This window comes from Parasteatoda tepidariorum, chromosome 3 (genome assembly GCF_982258835.1).
Source record: "Parasteatoda tepidariorum strain Cologne lab strain chromosome 3, Ptep-v5.0, whole genome shotgun sequence".
In the NCBI taxonomy this organism is placed as follows: domain Eukaryota; kingdom Metazoa; phylum Arthropoda; class Arachnida; order Araneae; family Theridiidae; genus Parasteatoda; species Parasteatoda tepidariorum.
In genome coordinates, this window is record NC_141757.1 from 101,697,612 (window position 1) to 101,719,536 (window position 21,925).

Genomic DNA, 21,925 nt, shown 5'->3' on the forward strand with positions numbered 1-21,925 from the left:
TGTTATGAAAAAAATAGGTAAGATTTTCTCAATTTTATTCCAATTTACTTTTAATTAGCTTTAAATATAATTATATAAACTGTAATTTTATTATTTTTTTTTAAATAAAGGGCTATAATCCTGAAATAACTTTATTGAATAAATTTTATAGCTCAAATTGATCGAATTGCTCAAAATTGTAAATTTTTAGATCAACATCATGCAACGTCATGAACTGAAAAATTCTAGCCACATAAATATTTTCAAATTTCTCGAAAAAAAAGCTTTAAGTATAAATAAATCATTAGGAAAATGAATTATTAATAAAGACTTAACTCATTTCATATATCTTGAGAGAAAAGTGGTTTAAAAATAAAAGAAAATCTCAATTTTTTTTCTCGCATTTTCCTTTTTTTTATACACTATAAAATTTACTGTAAAAAAAATGATTAATAATTCACGAATAATGGAATCCCTTAATTTCAGCGCCTTTTTGTGAGAAGTTCATTTTAAAAAGAGAGACAAAAAAACATATTATCATTATTAATTTATTTCCGAGTCTTTTTACTTTCTTTTGTCCAGCATTCATCATTTTTCACATTTTTTTCCCCACTCAACTCTTTCAATATCGAACCAAAAACTTTTCTGAAAACGAAGTTAGAGTTGGCGCGAAAATGGAACGCCGAAACTCGCATGAAAAAGCTAAGCGACCGCCAAAAAGATGAATTATTGTTTTGGCGCTTTTGATCAAAATTTTCTTCGAACTGAAACGAAGAGTAAATTGATGGAATATCAGAAGACCCTACATAAAAAAAAAAGAATAAAATCCCAAAGCCCTCTGACATCATTAATCAGTTAGGAAAAGAATGACAAAAGAGAAAGAAAGAGAGACCATGTTGGAAAAGATGGTTTTAGACTCACTTTATTAATGTTTTATTGAACATAAGGATAATAAGAAATACCGATGGCAGCTCGTTTATTTTACGCAATTCTTTTCATTCAGCTCAGCTCACTAAGTCTTTTGGAGAACAAATAAAGTGTATACCAATTTATGTTTAAGCGAAGAAATGTTGAATTATAAATAAAGTGAGTAATAAAATAAAACTATATTGCAAAATTTTGAAAGAAGAATTTGAATTATTTTAGGTGATATTTTTAATTTAATGTAAAAAAAAATAATTACTTTGCTGTATAAATTTCAAATTAAAATACTAATTATATAACTGTTCTTTAAAGCAATCAAAATGATAGATATTATATTTTAGATTTGAAGTAAAAATGTCTCTATTGTAAATATGATCTTATTATATCATATGTATGGTTATTAGGCGATTATAATAAATTATAATATTGCTGTATAATTATTAATGGTTTTGATTCAGCAAGCCTTCATTATTTTTATATGATTGCGCTAGTCACCTTAGGTGACCAGCCTTTCTAACTAACAGCTTTTCTAACCAGTCTTTATTTATAATAAAAAATATTTCCTTGGAAATTTCAGAATATTTCATATAAATTTTTATAACTCGATGTTTTATAATAAACATACTATTTCAAATGTTTATTTGTATATTGCCTCGATGAGGAGAAAACTAAATTCATGGCCATAACAAACAGAATCACAAATATGCAACCACTGAAAATTAATGAATATGAGTTTGAACAAGTAGCTCAATTTAAATATTTAGGGTCAATAATAAATAATAATGACATTAAAATTGAAATCAAAAATAGTATCAACACGGTTAACAAATGTAATCATGGATTGAGAAATTAGCTCAATTCTTAATAAATAAGCTGTGAAACAAAAATACAGTTGTACAAGACACAAGTGAGACTAATAGTTTGATATAGCAGTGAATGCCGGGCAATTAACAAAGCAAACTACGAGAAACGGATGACTTTCGAGAGAAAAACTTTGGGTGCAGTAAGAGAGAACGGAACCTGGAAAATTCGTTATAACCATGAATTACAATCTAAATACAAATAATCTAATATGGTAAACATGATCAGGGTTTCTCAAATAAGGTGACTATGTATTTTGATATAGCGAAGAATATGGTGTTAAAAAATAACCTTCCAAACACCAGAAAAAGAGGAAGACCTAGAAAAAGATGGTTATATAGAGTAGAGAAGTGGTTAAAGGACTTGGGAGTTAACAGAAGGAGAAATACGGCATCGAATAGATCTAGATGGGGTAAACTGATTGAGACGGCTTTAGCCGGTAACCGGCTGTAGTGCCTAAGAAGAATTTTTTTTTACAAATTTAATAGTAGCACTGTTGCCATTAATGAATTATACTGCAATTTAAAATAACCTTTTATTATAACTATTTGTAAACCGAGGTGTAATTTTCATGCTTTCGTTGCTTGTGAAAAATTGTAATCATGATTACATATAATTACTATTGCATTTACAATTGTAAACTTTGGTAACTGGTAATCACTATTACATTAATTGTAAATAAATTAATACAAATGAGCATCTGTTCAAATTAATATTTACAAAATATTTATTTCTAATCACTGTAACTTACAAATCTGCAAATATTACTAATTACAAACGCTATCTATTGCATCCGAGCTTTTGTAGTTACTATTGACACAATTACAAATTTAAAAAAAATATTAATATTAAACGGTAAAAAAGGGACGAGTAAAACTTTCCTATAACTTCTTATAACTATAACCTACCAAGTGTGAAAAATGTTCGAATCTAAGAATTATTTCAAACCGGAACTTATTTTAAAAGCAATACATAGAGAGTCTTCAACTTCAAGATATACCCCAAAGCAAAAACAATCCTCCCCTTTTTAAAATTGATCGGGCATGCTTCAAGTCCTTATACACAAGTGACCAGGATGACCAATCCCCTGGAGGGAAAAAGATGCCATTTTTTTCATGAAATGGACATCCAGTCCATTGGTATTTATGAATTCACCGGTTTTGCCGGCTGAAAGGAGAAAAGAAAGAGCTTGTTGAGACACGTTGTGAAGTCCATGACGTAACGAATTCCATTCAACAAGACTCCGGAATGAAAATCGAAGCATGTTTTCATAATGGCCCGAGGGTTCCGGAGGGGTTGGAATAGAAAAGAGGAGAAAGTTTTATTTTTTTTTATTAAATTTTATTGAATTTTGTTAGGTATAAAATAAAATTCGATTGGAGCTAAGAAGAGTGGTAGGAATAGGGTAGTATTTGTCGATCGATTTTGTAAAAAAAAAAAAATTTAAAAAAAGAAAAAAATCCAAACTTTTTTTTTATTGAAAAGTATTAGAATAGTATTATACGAAATTGTGATACGGGAGAAATTCAGGCTTTATTCCAAAGCTTGATAAATTTGATCCAGAAATAAGGAATATCAAGCAATGCAATTGCCGATTAGGCAAATCTTTTTGTTCGTGTCCGGTATAATCATGCTGAAATTTCGTCATGTTTCCTTGTAACTGGTATTCTAGGCTTCATGTTGTGGTTTTTCATCTTACGTGGCTCGTCTTCAAAGCTTGCTTATTTCCTACTGGTTCCTCTAGTGCACCTGGATAGTGCTGACTTAATTCAACTTCTTATTTCTTTTGCACTTACATCATTTCTTTAACAAATTTTCTCTATGTTTTCTCTCTCGGCGTTTTGACATATCTAATATACTTGGTAAATATTAAAAGTGTTCTAGTACTGAGCACTTTTAATACCAATACCGTGTAAATAAATGTCTTACGTCCTTCGAAAGGGATAAGTATAGGAAAAAATAACCTAATAGTCATAAATTTTGACTATCATTGGTTAGCTGCAAGCAGTAGCTTCATACCACGTGAGGCTGATACAGCTAATCTCTATTCTGAAGGGATGAACTCCAAAAAAAAAAATGTTTTGCCTAATTTAATAAATTAAAGCCACAGCGCAAAGCAACAAATAATAATAAATACAAAAATTGGAATTATTTTAGTTGTATTAATTGTGTCGGTATATACCTTTTTGTTTTGTGCATGATTTTGTAGAGTTATTCAATACTGATTTATTGATTAGTTTTCTTTTTGTATTCAACCCGTATGCAAAAAGCATGTTCAACCAGTATGCATGTAAATCAAAGAAAGAAAGGTTAAAAATTCAATTCAACATCCAGTTCTGTGATTACATTGAATAAAAATATATTAGCTGCTGTTATACATAGAAAAGGATTGAAAGTTAAATTTTCATACACAAAATAGCAGTAGAATTTTATTTACGTCGCACCATAGCTGCACATAGAGCTATTGGCGACGGTCTGAAAAACAAACTCGAGGATAATCCGAAAACATGTCATCACAATTTTGATTATCTAAAGGGGAGGGCTCCCTCACTTTGGTAGCCCGACAACCTGCGTGCAAGGTTGAGCACTTTGCGGTAGAACAGTTTAAGAAAGTCTAATACCACGCAACATCGGTCCCTTCCCAAGCTGGTCAAAGTAAGCACCCACCCACTTACTGACCGTTGCTTACAATCAATAAACTGTTGGATAATTAAATGAATTTAAAAAGTTAGTAAGTATGTTATTCCATATAAGGGCATTACAAACAAATATATAATTCCTATATGGTATATTACATGTATGTAATATGCTATATATGTATTCTACAATATGTAAGGCCTATACTGATATATTCGCGCAAAAATTAGTGTATAAGACTAGCAAAGATTTATCATAAATTATTTATTTATGCAATTAATCATTTACTATTTGTTGCTTTTAAATTAAAATTACTTGTATTGAACCAGTTAACTTCTTTTGTAAGGCAAAATAAAAATTTATTCTTCAAAAACAAATTAAATACACTTAAATTGCTAGATATCTTTTCAGTACAAGCTGCTATAACTCATAACATTAATCGCCTTATTATAAATTTCTAAAGTCTATAATTTACTTTTTATCACGGAAAAAGTAAGAGAATATTACAAAAAAAGACGAAATACCTGACTTCTTTCATATCTATGTATTCTTCAAAATGTGATATACTTTAACAGGTAAATATTTTTTTTCGTTCTTTCTTTGTTAGAAAAGGAAATTTTTACTAGATTTCGTCACAGACATTCTCTCGAGATATAGTATTTCTCAAGATTTGTATTTAACTTACTCCCCCTTTTGGAGAAATTTTATTCCTTGTAACAAGAATATTTTTTTTTAAAAAAATAAAGAAAATGTTCTGGAGATAATATTTTTTTTGATTTTATGATCAAAAATATGTCATAATCAGCTTACAACTATCTCAGAGGTTTTTTAGTATAAAAATCTGAAACAGCTTTTCTCAGGTTTCTCTAATTCCCTAAAATTGTAACTTAAAAATATTTTTTGAACATCGTATTACGTAACTGGATTTAATAGAATCGTTTGTAAACTTACACTGTATTTAGAATTTTTTAAATATTGTATTACATAACTGGATTTTAAAAAGTTGTTTTCAAATGTATTCTATATTTAGTTGTATTAAAGTATGTGCAGAGTATTGCGCAAAATACTCAGTTTTTAGGGGGCCTGAAACACAGGAATTTTAAAAAAAAAGTTTCCTTTTTCATTATTCAAACAAGTAAAGCTAATAATTTTCTTTGTAAGTGAGAAAAATGATATTTTTCTGGGATATTAAATCAATAAATAGTTAATCATCTATTTTTGGTATGATATATCTATCACAACCAGAGCCAGAGCCAGGGATTTAAAATTATTAGCCAGTAAACTAGCAAAATATTAAAAATATTTGCCAATTTTCGAAATTCTTCGTCAAATGCAAATCTTAACAATTTTTTATGATTAATTTTTTCCCACTGAAAACTATTTTACGATAGTTTGCATCAGGCTTATATTATTTGGACCCAATTCTAATGGTTATGTGACGCCTTTACCGAAAATTTCTGTAATTGAATAAAAAATACTGATTTGTTAAAAAATTTATTTTGATGAAATTTCAATTTCTTTCCAGTCAGTGGAAACAATCATTCGCAATACTTTTGCTAAAACACAAATTTATTCGCCAAATTTGCGATTTTATCACATTTGGCGAGGTGGCGAATGCTTAGCGTTGACCCTGTATATATAACATTTATGTACGTTTTCGAATTAATATCTTGGACTAAATTGTTTAAATCTATAAAAACAATTAAACAATTTAGTCCAAATCCATTTATAGTTAAAAATGTCCATCTTAAAGATTAATGATGTTACTGAAATTCACAACAATTAATTAAACATTCACAGAAGGAATAATCGCAGAAATATAACTTCGAATCGATTTTTTACAAAAAAATTTAGATCGCTATAAATATCTATGCAATTCTAAATAGGGTGTTCAATTCTGATCCCTTGTTTTGAAAAATGACACAAGTTTTCCGGAATATTTCTTCAAATGATTGACACTTAATCAGGTGAGGCACCTATTTAATTAATAAAAAAGAGGGTCTAGCATGTGAGAGCAAAAATCATTTCTAAAAATTCTACAGCACAAACCTAATCATCTTTATGTTCAAACGTTACAACAGAGAAACCTTAAGAGTAAGCTCAAATCCAACTCCAAGGATACTTTAAAAGTTCCATGACATCACTAATAACTTCAATGATAAACGCAACACTCTGATACGGATTAAACACAGAAACATAACTCCTAACCAACATTTTACAACACAACTTAAATCACCTTTAATACCTATGTGATCTGAATAGGTCGTTTAATTCCGATCCCTTGAGCTTTGAAAAATGGCACAAGTTTTCTAGATTGTTGTCTATCAAATGAATGGTGTTTGTCTGATTAATAAAAAATGATGAGACCTACCGATTATATAATAGTAGTGATGAGTGTGAGAATAATTTCTAAAAATTCTACGATTCAAATCGTCTTTATGTCCAAACTTTACTACCCATAAGTCTGAAAATCAGGTCCAAATCCCACTGTAAGGATCTCTGAAAAAGTTCAACGACACCTCTAATAACCTTGACGATAAATGCAACTCTCACCTACGGATTAAACACAGAAACATAACTCCTAACCAACATTTTACAACACAACTTAAATCACCTTTAATACCTATGTGATCTGAATAGGTCGTTTAATTCCGATCCCTTGAGCTTTGAAAAATGGCACAAGTTTTCCGGAAGGTTTCTTCGAATGATTGGCACTTAGGTAGATGGAGTACTTGTTTGATTAATGACGAAGGAGGACCGGCGTCTATATTAAGAGTTCTCAGTTATCTTCCATCATCGCACTAATCTTTTCCCCTTTTCTTTTTCCCTTTTCCCCCATCTTGCGAAACATTAGTGAAGGGACCAATGCTTTCTTTCACTAGGCTTAATGATCTTTTCCCTTTCTTTGGCGAAGACCATGGATTTTCAAACGACAGATTTAAATAGAGATTGTTTTTGGATATTAGAAGTGAGTTTAAACTTCTAAGTTTGCAGCTGGAACTTCCTAAAGAGGTTCTTCGAATGATGAATGGAGCATTTTCAATGGTGATAAAATGAAAATAAGATTACTTACTTAGGAGAAGTGCAATTTAAATAAGATAGCGAGCTTCATTTTGAGTAAAATTTCACAATCATATGGAAGCGAAAATGTTGAAACATTACTTAAACGAGATTACCACTTTATTCAAGCTCTTTTGAAACAACTTAACTGTTTTAAGTGACGATATTTAAGATTAACTTAAATATAATGAATATTAAAGCAAGGATTATTGTAAGAATTAGAAATATGCAAGGTTATTTGGAAAACTATGCTTGTTTTTGAGATATATAGTTTCTTTGTATAAAATGAATGCCATGTAACATAAGCAACTGCGCTTAAAATTTATTTAATTTATTCACAATATAATGAATATATATCCCAATAAGTTACAAAACTAAAGGAAATCTTTATATATTTATTTCGAAATATTAGTATAAAAATGGAATTTGAAATAAACAATATTATGAATAATAGTGATAATAGGGTAATGTTACTCGTTACTAGGGCAATGTATTCGTTACTAGGTGTAATGTTTACAGCATTTTCTAAGTTTAACATATCCCATGAGTAGTGCAAAATGAGTTACAGATCTGCAGCCTTTTATTAGATTTGTGTATCCAGCAAACACCTCTTGCGGAAGTTAGCTACTTTTCTTGGATAAAATTTCACTTTGGCAATATGTGAAATATAATTTTTTGATTAATGTTATAATAATGTGTTTCCTGCTTATATTGTATTCTGGGTAATTCAGTACAGCAGATAGAATTTTGAAGGTGTAATACGACACAACATAAGGATTCAAAATTGTGAAGCAACCAACGTTCATAGATGCTACTGTACACTGTTGGGTTGCCTTTCCCTTACGAATTGACTGTTCGAGCACATTTGAAATAGTTCTTTTATTTATCTAAGTTATCTTAAATTTATGTTAATTCGACATTCTGTTGTAATTGTAGTTACATAAACTGCAATGAAATATTTTTTAGAAACAGCTGTTTATCGTTTTCAATGACTTCGGGACCAAATTGGAGCGTTTGGAGAGTTATTATACAATTTATTAAATTACGTAAAATAGCTGTTTTGGACTTATTTGAATTCAATATTTGACGATGGTTTCTAGAAAAGTACAGAATAACACAACTTAAAGATAATTTAGATAAAGAAATGGATGGTTTTAAATATCCACGAAAGGCCAGTTCATTATGGGAAGAAAACCTTGGTGGAGAACAAATGGCATTTCCTGCAATGGATTGCGATACCGTAAACCGGGGCGAGTCTACCCATCCAGGGGCGAGTCTACCCATTTTAGTTTTATTTAATTTTCACTATTTTAAATTGCAAATAAAATTTTTTTTTACCGATGGAGGACTTAGTTCAGACTCTAAGGAAGATGGCGCTGTAGTAGTTTGATCCGTTTCTATTTATTTGGTGTCTTTTTAAACGACCTGTTCAAACGTCTTTTGAGAGATTTGTATTGAAAATCAGCAAACTTTTAGCTGGTGCTCCGTAAGTATATTATTATTATTACTATTTTCACTTCGGTTAAGTGATAAACTTATCTAAGACTAAGATTACATTAATTTTATATGAAAAAAAAACAGAAAGAATGTAAGTTTTGCTGTTGTAAACAAAAAGCCAGAATTCGCGGGGCGAGTCTACCCATTCGTATTTAGTTTTAATAAAGCATAATAATATAATTTAGAACTTTGTTTATATTAAAATTAAGTCATTTTAAATAAATTTGAGTATATTATTTTAATTCTGAATTGATAAATTTATCATTAATAAGAAAATTTATAGGTTAAACATAAATGTAAATATAAAATATGCTTATTTTACCTATTTTTTTAATTTTTATGTTACAAAATTAACTTTTTTTATTTAATGAAAGTTAAATAAATTATTATTTATTATTACAGATGATTCGAAATTATATTCGCAAAACAAATGGATTTAAATGTTACAAAAAAATGCCATGATTTTGTTAATAATCTTTAATTATTATTATTTATTAATTATTTAATTGTAAATTTATATTAATTTGAATTTATTTTTATCAACAATAATCAGAAAAAAATGTTATTTTATAATGTTAATGATTATAAAAACAAAACTGTGATCAAAATGTGATAATCGATCAAATACTCAATTTGTGTTATTTTATGAATAAAAAAATGGAATATATAATAAAGTTATGAATTTTACTTCATAAATATCCTATATAGTAACTAAAAAAACAATTTAATAGTAAAATTTGATTATTTACAATGTTAACATTCATTTTAGTAGAATGGGTAGACTCGCCCCATACGAGAGATTTCTTAGCAGTTCTATAAAAATATACAGTAACAGCGTAACTGTTAATATTTTCTAAAATCGATTTCACAGCTTTAAAGAGGGATAAATAGCGATTCCGAAACACCTATTAAAAGCTTTTTTCTTTAATATTTACAAAAGTTTGACCACTTGAAAGTTGACAAACTGAAAAAATGGGTAATCGCTGGTTCAAAACTAAAACGACACATCTGTAATTGAGTTATGCTTGCAGATGTGTCGTTTTAGCTTTGAACCAGCGAAATGGAAAAACTAGTGCAAGGTAGAACAGTTTTCAGTATTTCTCAAATGTGCATATTTTTATTTAAAAATAACTTATTAAATCCACACTCATTTAATTATCATTCATTTTGCAATGACCCAAAATACGATGATCAGCAAATAGCATAAAGCATAATTTCAATCAAAATACCCTTTGTTCTTTTAACATCTATCGCACCTAAATCAGCAATCTTGAGCAGTGATCGCACATCAAGATGAAAACAGAAATATTCATTAGGAAATTCAATTTCAACTTTTCTGGAAGACAAGAACCATCATTCATAAAGTAAACAAACTTCGCGTCATACTTTTAAGTGTTTTCTCGGTTATATGGTTATTGATTCCCCATTAGTTAGAGGAACTTTAAATTAATCTTGAGAGTAAACCTGCGACCTGCACTTTACCCTCCCGAAATGTCAAAATGAGTTTTCAAGTGAAAGTAAAATTAATCATTGAATGAACAAGATGTTGATTTAAAAGGAGATTTTTGGATGAGTGTTTGGAATATTAGAAATAGCAGCATTTAAACGCAAATGACATATGAATAGTTCCGAGAAATATTTATTTTATTCAAACAATAAGCAGAATTTGATTTAAATTTATATGTACTTCAATTTTTATATTAAATTGTAAATATATTTATTTAAATTAATCTGGATATATGTTTCTTCACATTAAATATGTTAAAAGAATTGTACCAAAACATTTAAATTACGTTGGATTTCTAACTAAAGAGATTTTGCAAAGCCTCATGGTTTTCACTAATTCTAAAGTTTTATTTTATTTTCATAACCGGTGTTAAACTGCCGAACCAATTAGGTGTTTAGGAATATCGATGTTCCACTCCGTAGATTTGTAATTTTGAACCCAACCTAGAAGACAAGGGAACTCCTGGATCAAGTATTGGAGCAAACTAGTCTTCGTGTAGGACTTTTTGATGGAACTATCTAACATTTGCTTTACATGCAGAGAAAAATCACAAAGAGCATCCACGGTTAGCTCGATGGTAAGATGATCCTAACCCATGGTCCGTCTACCCATGATTAACACATGATTCGCTGAGACTATTTCACTTCAGCATTGTAGTCGGATCGAGCTGGGAGCAGAATTCGTATCAATCAGCTACCACTGGGATTCGAAACTGGGTTACCCAATTTAGAGGTGAGCGCACTATACCACTTAACTCCAGTGGCTCGAATTTTAAAGTTGATGCTATTTGAGTATCACTACACATGCGCTACAAATCTCATCCTTACAAATCTTAGTTTCACGAACTGGCAGCAAATAAGGTCAGAGTTGTGATGGACAAAAGACAAAATTTCAGGCTCCCCTTCAGTCAAGAAAGAAAAAAAAAGTACTTTATTTTTTGTTAACCTCTTTTTATTAAGTAATTAAATTATTAATTAATATTTTTGAATTATTCTTTTATTTCATTTTTCTCAGTAAAATGCATTCGTTAAACAAGCAATCAAACTTTATGTTTTAAGGTTGTAGCCTTTTTAACTTGAACTTTAAAAACTTTGAGAATAATACTCCCGTTATTAAAAACACTTCCAACTCTAAAATTTATAATAAATATAACAATTTAGATTATATATAAATATATTTGGCTGAATAAAATAAACGAAAATTATTTTGAAATATTTAGTTGCTAAATATAATTGAGGAATTCACATTCATATTATTTATTCTTCGTAGCTTAATGAAGATGGCGAAATCCCTTTTTTTTCTGGTGAGAATCGTTAAAGGTCCCCTTTTGGTAGAAAAAGGATTATATTCACTTCATATTAATCTACGAACAAATTTGTAACCGTAATTTTATTGTTTATTAAGCAATAAAATTGTCGAACACTAAATTTGATTTATTGAATCTTAATTTGATATTCAAAACTCTTAATTTGGTTTAAATTCAAATTAAGAGTATTGAATATTTTTATTTCATTTCATTCACTGAAATGTGAGTTATTGAATGCAGTTACCAAATTTTAAGGTATTTTTAATTAAATTATCAAGTATTTCTAAAATATTTTCAATATTTTCAAAACAATTACAGAAATTTTGAGTAAGTATTTTTAAAAAAAAAACTTAGAACCCAAAAATTTAAAATTTAGGAAAGGATTTCAATAAGAAAAATTAAAATAAATGAAATAAAAAAATCTGAATATTAATTTATTATTAAATAAGTTAAAACCCGTGATTCAATAATGTAATGCATATAATAATATAATGCTTATAAATATGTTATTCGTATAATAATATAACTAAACAATGTAATTCATATCATATATTTAATAATATAGTTCAACAATTGTACACATTTACAATTGTATATGTTATGCATTATTATGGGTCTATGGATTGTAATGACAATTGCTATGGAATCTATAGATTGTTATTTTAATTGTTATTTGCCTATAAATTGTTATGATCATTGTTATAAGATAATGGATATAAAAAATCTCATAATAGACGAACACAGATAATCAAGACACAAGTAAAGGTTTTCGGTACATTGTTAAAATTTTTGGTCTTCATTTAATTTCGATAACGTAGGTATTAAATGGTCCCAATGATTTGGTAACGAAGCAAATCATTCGTATCTAGTAAATGATCCTAGTTAATCTCCAACTCTGCATTATGCTTGGAATTGTGTTCTACCATGATTTGCCTCCTTTTGACTCCACTTCAACGATGAAGCAGTGGAATTTGTTTTTTATTTCCAGGTGTATTTTACTGTTTATTTTAATTGTTTTAGTTTTTAGATAAATAAGATAGATTCAAATATTTCACAAAAGCATAACGAAAAGATCGCTATTATAAAAATATCAACGCAACATATTTTAAAATGAACCAAAATACCTTTTCGTAAAAAAAATATCATAATTTAGTTTCAAGTTTCTTTTACAGCGAATATGATAAAAACAGAATTTCGTGACAGAATCACATTTCGCGAATCATAACTTCTTTTTTTGAAAGAAAGTTTTCAATTTTGTTTTCCCTGCATGAAATATGAGTAACTATGAAATAAAAGAAATTCGCTGAATATCAGTATTCTGGAGCACTTTTGACTGTAAATCGTAAACTCTTATTAACTGCAAGATGTTATACATTTCTTGTTGAAACTTGAGTAAAATATTTCTTTCTTAACTTATAATATTAGTTTTTTTTCAATAAATCCGTCATACAGTATACAATCAGTTTACATCAATTGTTTTAACTGCTCTGATGTTCTTATTTCTCTCAATTTTTTTTTATTGATATCTGAGTCTTAAATGCATTATTAATGTTGTGACATTTTAAAAAAATGTTATAGAATATTTATGATTGAAGCCTGATATTGTGATGAAACAAATTGTATTTATAAAATGAAATATTTTGACGATCAAATGATTGTGTACTGTCAAATAAAAGCAGAAATAGCTCAGCAATAGTATAAAAATGACACCGAAAGTAACGAAAGCCAATAAGAAAGCCAAGCTGATTTTTTTTAAATTTTTTACCTGAACACAATCTTAAAGCTTTTCTCATGTTATAAATTTCTATCTGTTCTTTGTGTCCAAATTCCTTATAATCACAATTATTCTAATATCTTTTATTTGTTGTCACTGTATTTAACGAAACTATAAACACTATGCAACTAATGCAAGTAAAACCGGCTTAGCGGAATATTACATATTGCAGTAAAAAAAGTGCTTAAAAAAATTAAAGAACTGCTAAGCCGCTTGTATAACTTATTTGCTTCTTTTCTGGTTCATAAAGTTGGCATTCCTTGCTTAATATTTCCATTTTTTAAATTTTTTTACATGGTTGTAGATTAGATTCATAAATTAGACTGCATCAGGATCAATATAAATGCAAAAATGTAGTGAAGATAGATTAGCAAGAGGTAACACTGAATTTACTTGGTTTCAGATCAGCTAGGTAAATATAACATTAGTAAGTAGTATAAACATTGTATAAAGCAAATAACAGAAATATGCATTAAATTTAGTTATCTTTAATGCCTTTCTTTACATATAAACATTAAACATGCTATTTTATCTTTAAATATGCATTTATCTGTATGGTAATTCAAAATTGTACATTTTAATTTACAGGGTTTACTTAGTTTATGTTCATATTCGAAGATACTTTAAGAATTGATACAATATAAATTGATATTTCACTCAACATGAAAATTTAAAATCTTTTATACAAGCTAGCATTCGGAAACTAAGTGTATGAAAATAATTGAGAACTCAGAAATTCTTACAATTTGATCAGATTTTCTATATTTCTCTCTTCTTCGGTTTATTTTCTTACATCCTGATTGCTTTCAGAATTCTTCTATTGCACCGATCTCAAACTGATTTTTGTTCGAAAAGAAGCTTTTCGGAGAGTGCAAAACTACAAGAATCTCATTAAGTGCGCTTTCTAGCATTCATCATGCGATTCCTAGCGTCTTAATCCTCAAGTGGCATACGGGCACTTTAGGAAAAGCGCCAAAATAACATTCGCGAGAAAGAGCGCGAGAAAAAAAAAGAACAAACATCGTTCTAAATCCTTCATATACCGAGAAAAGGAAAGAAGAGAACATTCGAACGATGAATTATGCAAATGTTATTCGAAAGACGGGGATTTGTATCGAGAAAGACGCACTCTTTATCTCCTGGGACGATGGTGAATGCCTTTGTTTCCTATTTCCTTCTACTTTTTTTTTTATATTTTCGCGCCGAAAATGAGCCGCCGCCATCTTGAATTCTGCACCGATCTTTTACTTCACTTCAATTGTTTATTTTCTTTTTGGGAAAGAGATGGTGCAAAATGCAACAGCTATTCCGTTGCAAGAATAGCTCGATCGCATTTGCATGGAAGTAAGTAAAAGGAATAAATATAGTTTATTTATTCTTCTTCCTTTTTTTTGTTGTCTAGAATATTGTATGTTTTATTTTTCAACTGTAAGGCGTCTTATCTTATTTTAAGACATACAGGCCTTCCTTTTATGTTAAAAGGGTTCGATGTACTAAAGAGTAAGCAGATCTTTTTGTACTTTTTAAAAATAAGATATAAAAAGAGCGATGTAAGGAAGATAGTGATGGATGCTAGTAAAATTGATCTAGGGAAATCATTTTTAGTCCTTTTAAAGTTTAAGAAATATTCGGTCATTTCCTAGGTCTACAGAGAAAAAAATCTTTTTTTCTTAATTCTATCACAAAAAATGACAATATAAGCAAGTAAATTTGGTGCATGTTGAAATCAAAATATCGTTCAATTTAGCTGCAATTTGGGGTTATACTTCATAAAATGAGCTATAATATACTTTACTTCATAACTATAATGCTATACTTCAATCAATTATAATGCTATACTTCATAAACGATGTGGTTCTGTACTTCATAAAATGATATACTTCATCTTCGAGTCAACTTAAACAAGAAACATGGTTAAATTTATCACCTATGTCTAGTTGCAACTAATATTTTTTTTTTATTCTTTCTTTGTCCAGAATATAGTATGTTTTATTTTCCATCGGTAAGGTGATCTTATTTTAAGACATACAGGCCTTCATTTTATGTTAAAATAGTTCGATTTATTAAATAGCAAACATATATGTCTGTACTTCTAAAAGGAATGTAATAAATCTAAAAGGAATGTAAAAGGGAGGATAATGATGGATGATATTAAAATTGCTCGAAGAAGGACATTAGTTTTTCTAAAGTTTGAGAAATCTTCTGGTATGCAAAGAAAATTTTTTTTCTCGTACTTTAATTTTCTTCATTCTAACACGAATAATGACAAATGTAAGCAAATTCGGTGTATGTTGAGCCGAAATACAATCTGAACTAGCTGTATTATGGTGCTGAGTTGAACCAAAATATCGTGAAATTAGGGGCATTGTATTGCTGAGTGGGGCACAATATAAAAAAATGTCAACTAGTACCATTAAAAAGCTAACTCTATTAATAAAATCCAGTTAAATCTCACAGTAATGGGTTATCAAAGGAAATAACATTCTGGTAAAGTGAGGTGTGACATATACACAGTTGTACCATTTTTCATATCGTTCAAATCAGTGGCAGTATAGTGCTGCTAGAATTAAAATATCTTTCAAACTAGCTACAGTATGGTGCTTTGTTAAACCAAAATATCGTTCAAATTCGAAGAATTACGGTGATTAGATGAACAAAATACTCTTCAAATTAGCTGCATTATGATGTGCGATTGACAAAAATATCATTCAAATTAGCTGAACTATTGTGCTTAGTTGAACTAAAATATCATTCAAATTAGCTGAACTATGGTGGTTGATTGAACCAAAATAGTGTTCGACTTAACTGAATTACGATGCTTAGTTTAACCGCACTGAAATACTTTCTGAACATCATTAGATTATTGCTTAGATCCACATCAACAGAATAAACAATGTCTATTTCCGGTTGAGATGAATATTCAAATTACGATGGTTCAAGGTACAAATTATTGTTTAACGTTGAACGGATTTTCCTAAGAGGAATCCCGTGAAAACCATAATTTAAATATGAGTTATTTGATCGCATACTTTTCTCTCTCAGTCTGTTTTCAACACACTAACAGTAATATTTAAAATAAAAGTATTAATAATTTTTGACCGAAACAATATGATTCTTTTAAATAAATCAAATTATAGAGAGTCAATAGAGTAGCACGTTATATATTAGTATGAATGTTGATCGTATTTGAATGGAAAAAAAGTAAAAGGAATAAATGCAGTTTTTTTAATTCTTCTACCTTCTTTTGTTGTCTAGACTATTGTTTCTTTAATTTTTCAATTGCAAGGCGTCTAATAAGAAATAAAAGGAATAAATTTAAATTCTTTTTAATTCTTCTGCCTTTTTTTGTTGTCTAGATTGTATGTTCTATTTTTTAACTGCAAGGAGTCTTTTAAAAAAATGAAAGGAATAAGTATAGATTTACTCCTACTTCTAGTTATACGCTAGTGGGTTTCTTTAATTATTATTCATTAAGACTTTGAAAACTGATAAGTGAAAATGGGATTTAGGTTTAACATAACAGTGAGAGTAACAGTTAATTTTTATTTTATTTTGAAAGTTTTCTATTTATTCCTTTTAAAATGCATATGAAGTAAAAAAAATTCATTTAAATTTAAGTAAAGCGATATAGAACAAGCACAGAGTTACAACATTTAAAGTTTTACGAATAATTAATTCATGTAGGTTATTTTTGAATTAGGATGTGAACAAGTAAAAGAACAAAATTGACACTTTTATTTCAAAACATTTGTTACATTGACGGAAATTGTAGCAATACACAATGTATACAATGTATAAAATTTAAAATACTTCTACAGATTGATTCTCTTGAACTGAACTTTGTTAATTTTAGGTAACTAGTGGGCTGCGTCCCCTGCTCGCTAACGCTTGCCAACCCCCGAAAATTGCTACGCAATCTTATATGGTTTGCTTCGCTCGCTGCAAACTTAGGTACATTGCAAATGCACAGAATTCTAAGAATTCAAAACAATCATTCAATTCCATATAAAAACTTTTTCTTTTTAAAAAAATTACATCTTTTTAGTAAATACTAAGTCATTAAAATAAATTTGAATTCAAATAAATGACATATAATTCGTTAAACCTATTAGAAATGTGCTATAGTATAATTCATGATATAAATCAAAAATCGTCAAATAAATTCGTAATATATAAATTCATGAAAAAAAGCGCTTTCGACAAAATACTAAAATAGAGATCTATCGACAAAGACTACTCACTTCTGCCTAGCTTAATAGTATGAGATTGCCGCAGCTGATGCTCTCTGGTTATTTCAGTTTCTGTTTTTAAAAGAGCTATATGTTGAGCCACCTCATCTAGATTTGGCATGTGACATTTTTAGCGGCAATCATTGGTCGATTCGCCGTGTAAGAGAAATAGTAACTTGAACAAAACAAAGCAAACGTTGCCACCGGCGGAAGAGAAATACAGCCAAAATTTGGGAGCCACGTTAGAGAATTATATATATTAGATATTCTATTTTTTATAATTACTCATGCAATGTCTCTTAATTATTTTTTATTAAACTAGATTTCTTTTTTTCACTTAATCTTATCAGGCATACAATGTATTAAAATGTTCCATGATTACATATATGTTGTAACTAAATCTAGTTTCAGACACAAAAATAATGAGGAAATAAAAACATAGAGAACGCAAGAAACAAAAAGTATGAATTATAATATGCTGAACCATGAAATATATTAATGATTCTATTTTTTCATTGCCCCGGGGACGCACAATGGCTTCATGGTTCAGGAAACAGGATATCAAAAGACGACTCTCGCCTGGGCTTCCACTGTTACAAACTCTGAAGACATACAGCCCAAGTGAGACCCACGGGATCGGTAAAAGGGTCCCCTCAGGTACCATAATGTGGGCCCATAATCTTACTTAAATGTTAGGGAGAAAATAACGTCGGTAGAACATTATCTAATGGCGAAAATAGGAAGAACTCTTGTTGATACTTATGTTTCATTATGATAATTTGATGTTGGTAAGGACGGCATTAAATGCTATCAGTAATGATCTAGGTATGAAGTGCACCTGTTTCGATGAACCTTATTGAAGTTTATTTGTTGTTGGAATTTTTTGCTGAAATATCTACTGTTTAAGCTTTACTTTGTTTGCAGCTACACATAAAAAGTAATTAAACAAAATAAAGGAATGAGTGATACAAAATAAAAATAAACTGCAAAATTTAACCTATAAAAATACATTCACCTATATTTTGTATGTTTCTTTCTTTCGCAGTAGAAGTTTAATGTTTTAGTATCAAGATGATCTTAGAGTTTTATTGTTGCCTATTTGGTTTAGACAAATTAACGAAAGAAATTTGTTTAAATGAAGCAAACAATTGGCAGAAAATTTTTTAAAACAGTTTTAATGCAGTTTTTCTAAAGGTAACAACAAGTCAAACATAAATTATTTTTTAGACGCAATAAAGTTAGTGATAACAGTATGGTAAGTCGCCTAGCATCAAAATGTAATCAGCAATATTAGCCTGCTGACGGAAAAAGATTTATATGAAAAAATCTCAAGAATATGTTGTTTTTTCAAGTAGTGTCCTTAGGTATTCGGCGGCATCAGAACTTCATAAAATTTTAATATTCTATAAATGTCCAAATTCGTATAAGTAAATAAAATAAAATAGAACCGAAATAATTTTTTAACTCAGCATTTATTTATATGTACAAGCATTACATTTGTACTCAGCGTTTATTTAAATGTCTTTTTTTTAAAAAAATTAAAAAATTAAAGCAAGGTTTATACGGAGGTTGTAAATTGCTTTGTTTTCTTCGCTATATGATAGCATTAAGATTTACCCATATCTTCTACGCACGCCCACGTACGCATATTCTGCACATGCTTTTGTCACTGATTTTTCAACTTATACTTGATCTCTTGTTTAAAAACATGCTAGCAAAAAGTTTCAAATCCCTATTTTTTAGTATAGTTAGCAATCACGCACTTCTAATACCACGGTTTCTTGAACCCACAGTAATTACGATTACAGCCATTAACACCATTTATTGCATTATCAGCTTAGAAATTACATTAACAGCATTCACTACACCATCAGCATAGTAATTTCCTTAACAGCATTTATTACATTGTCTTAATAGTAATTACATTAACAACATTCATTATATTGTCTTAATAGTAATTACATTAACCGCATTCCTACCATTTACGCAACAGATTAATTGGATACCACGAGATCAGATTTTTCAATACGTATATTCATCTAAAATATTCTTAAAAATCGATTTAATTTGTAATTTTTATTGTGGCATAAATTTCAAGTAGTTTTTAGCTTTACAAAAAAATTCATGTATTTTGTTCAATCTCACTAGATAAAGTTTTTATAATAATTAATGTCTTTTTTCCACGTTTTACGACATCTAAGAACTTTTTTCTGGCTAAAAAGGTTGTAACTTGTTGGTAAATTTAAAAAAAAAATTATTAAGTCAAATAATTCATTTTTATCTATGAAATATTGGAATCTTTATATAAAAAATAATATACATTCCTTTATTACAAAGTAAAACACTCCTAGAACAACTAGTTGTTGGACCACAGAGCTCTTGAATTTAAAGCCCCACAATTTTTAAACAACCGATATGATAGTGGCAATATGATCAGAATTGAGCACCGATCTCTTTTACATTCCAGACGCTATAAAAAATCAATAATGAAGCTTTATATCGAGCTTCAAGCCGTCGCCAATAGAACTCTAGACTTGCACAATAACGGTGCCTAAATGATTATGACATCGCAGCTAATCATCGTGTAAATTATAAATTGTCATTGATTTGATACGAAACCAAATTAATATTGCAAAGCTGTAAAATCCTATGAAGATATATCTATACTTAATGATGATTTGCGAAAAAGAGCAGCTAGCAGATGCTATGATCAATTTATTTTCATATGGGAAATTATTTAATTTTCATATGGGAAAAAGTTTAAAAAGAAAATGGTACAACTTGTTTTAATTAAAACTTTCCATTAAATCCAAAGTCATTACCTATCAGCAACGAAATACACTGATTTCCAGTTTTTATGATGGTATTTGTGTTGAAACTTTGTTGTTTTTTAATTCTCTAGTGAACTTTAAACTTGTTGAGTTGAAACATATAACTTTCTTAAAGTTTTTTTAACGGCACCTAACTACTTAAATTCCAGCTTTCTATTTAAATTCAATGTCAGCAAGTCAACAGTAGCAAGATATCACGAACATCAGTTTTATATTCGATATATGGGTTGAAACTTGATTGAATATTTGTATTGGTTGAGTTTTGAAGATTAGTATTTCAGAAAAAAAAATTAAACTGATCTTCTGCCAATATTTTATAATCCTCCAAACTTTCTTAATGAAGCCATTTTCAAGAAGCTTTTCAAAAATTTGGCAATCACCACAGAGCTAATAAGCAAGTTTGGTGTTAATCAGACTGCGTAATCCGCTTAAATTATGATTTTTTTTCGTGCCTCCAAAACTTTTATCGCCAACATTATCGAAATCTTTATAATTACACCCTTCTTTTCTATTTGATTGCTTTTCACCGTGTTCAAATTAATTTACGGAAGCTCGTTTATTAAATCAACTTATTGATAAAAGCTCTCGGCGAGAAGAAAAATGGTAGCCATTCAGAATTGCAAGTCTGGTTTTTAGACAGGGGTTATTAGTTTTTGAAATATCTTTCTCAGAATAAAAGGTAGTCTCTAATTGAAGGAAAACTTATTTTTTGTGAGCCATTTAACAAAGCGTTCTGAATAAAGTGATTTTTGGGTAATTTAATTAACTGATTTCTGAAAGTTTTTGATTTGTTTAGCTGTTCAATTGTTTCAATTGATTTTCTTTCTCTTCTATATGCGTAAAAGAAAATTATCTAAGTTATTCTAGAAAATTATCCAAGTTATACTGAATGGGATGGGTGAGAAAATAAGGGTGAAATTTTTATTTATATTTTTGAAGAAATTAGTTTTGAATATTTGTATTTTTTTTTTGTTATTGGGTTTAATGTCACTCTATAGGGTTAAGTGGGGGTAATTATGAAGACGGGGGGGGGATTGTGACCAGCGGTATTTTTAAAAAGCTCGACCAATGTAGCATCTTTAAAAAATGCGTTTAATCAAGTTTTAAGTGTACATTTTGTTTTGTTTTTTAAATAGTTCTAAGATATAAATTTTGTGTCAAATGATTCTGAAAAAAAACATCCAAATCATTGAAAAATAGTTTTAACGCATGCTGATTCAAAAGGGATTTCAATCGTTGAAGTAAGTTTTGTAGTTAGTGTAAATCGATTTATAACAAAGCTGAATTATGTTTGCTTTCGCTTTTATTATTTTCTGTTTG